This window comes from Kryptolebias marmoratus, linkage group LG4 (genome assembly GCF_001649575.2).
Source record: "Kryptolebias marmoratus isolate JLee-2015 linkage group LG4, ASM164957v2, whole genome shotgun sequence".
Lineage (NCBI taxonomy): Eukaryota > Metazoa > Chordata > Actinopteri > Cyprinodontiformes > Rivulidae > Kryptolebias > Kryptolebias marmoratus.
In genome coordinates this window covers 1058848-1060710 of record NC_051433.1, presented here as the reverse complement: position 1 = coordinate 1060710, position 1863 = coordinate 1058848, and positions in this window count along the sequence as shown.

Genomic DNA, 1863 nt, shown 5'->3' with positions numbered 1-1863 from the left:
TGGGTCAGGAGCTGGAACCAGGTTCTGTTGGGTCAGGAGCTGGAACCAGGTTCTGTTGGGTCAGGAGCTGGAACCAGGTTCTGTTGGGTCAGGAGCTGGAACCAGGTTCTGCTGGGTCAGGAGCTGGAACCAGGTTCTGTTGGGTCAGGAGCTGGAACCAGGTTCTGCTGGGTCAGGAGCTGGACTCTGTGTTTTCCCATCAGGATAAATTTCTGCTTGTTTTTGTCTCTTTTTGTTCGGATGTCTCGATGTTCCTCTGAGATCTGACAGCCTGTGTTCTTCTTTCTTCTGCAGCAGCAGGATCAGGAGCTGGGCCCGGTTCTGTTGGGTCAGGAGCTGGGCCCGGTTCTGCTGGGTCAGGAGCTGGACTCTGTGTTTTCCCAGCAGCAGCAGGTCTGACAGCCTGTCTTCTTCTTTCTTCTGCAGCAACAGGATCAGGAAACGCAGAAATCCATCGTCAGCACCGAGACAACGACGTGGCGCTGATCCGAAATGTTACAGAACCTCTGCAGCAAACTGAGCCGTTCTCTACGTCCTGAAGTCTGATGGTTTCAGCCTTCGGACACTAACAGGCTAACATCCTGCTCAGGGGGTTAGCTTTCTGCTCATCTTCGGCTCCTGACTGCAGCTCTTTGTTTTATTGAACTTAAACTTTCTTTCCCCAAACTGAGGTCGTTTACAGAGTTATCTACAACAGGTAAGATATTAAATGTTCACACCATGATGTTTGTGTGAACTTCTCTGTTAGCATAATATCTCATGAACCATGTTCAACCTTACCATCGACAGTGACCTAAAGTTTGTCCTGGTAGTAGCTGAGAGTCTCTAACGACAGCCCATCTGAGTGCCGACAGGTCCCATTTAAAAATGTCTCCTCCTGTGGTTGGTTTCCATCATCTGGCTCCTCTTGACCCTCAGTAGAAAAATCCGTCTCTGCTGTCTGCTGGACTGCAGGAACCTCGTCTGATTGGCTGAATTCATGAACACGTTTCTGCTCTTTGTTAGTGAATTCTTTCAGATCTGCGTCAAACTGAGGACGGTTTCTGCCTCTGAGACATATTTCTCGGTCTAAGCGGTTACCAAGGCAACCGAGAAGCTCAGAGATGGTTCCTCCTGGGTGGGAGGAGGTGGGTGTTTGTAACTTAGCAACTCCCTCAGCGGATGGAGGCCGAGCTGCAGCTTTGTTTGACCGAGGAGGAGGAGGGGGTCCTGAACAAAGCGGGCCTTATTGAGGCCCCCCCCCCGGGGCCCAGAGACGTGGGAGGACAAATATTTCAGCCCAAAGACTCGCTTCACTGCAGCGCCTCAGACACTGAAGGAGCTCCAGGTGTTAAACATTCAGATTATTCAACAATCATCCAAATCAGAACATTTATCACCTTCAGGGAAACAAACTTGGTGTCAGAACTTCTTTTATTTATTGACTTTAACTCTTTGTTGGGTGAAAACAGGTAAATTCATCTCAGGTTTTTAAAGAAACGTCCCTGATCCATCAGGAAGAAGTCGGCTTGTTGCTCAACTCAGATTTATTTCTAAACAACTTAAGTCCTAAAAACAAACAAAATGCTGTTTAATTAGACTTAAAGCCAATTTACTGACTTCAGATTGAATCTGGTGCTTTTAAAGATCAGGATTATAAAAAACATTTATTAATAAAACAGACTTCATACAACTTTCTGACATTTAATAAAAACAATTAAAATCCTGTCAGGAAGAAACAGAAAATTAGATGAAAAAACTAAAACTTTAATAAAATAAAAACAAAATCTAATAATTAAACATCCAGAGAAACAAACAGGAAGAAGCAGGAGTTTAACATCCAGGGAGGGGCGATTAATGAGTGAGTGCAGGTGAGAGGGTGAA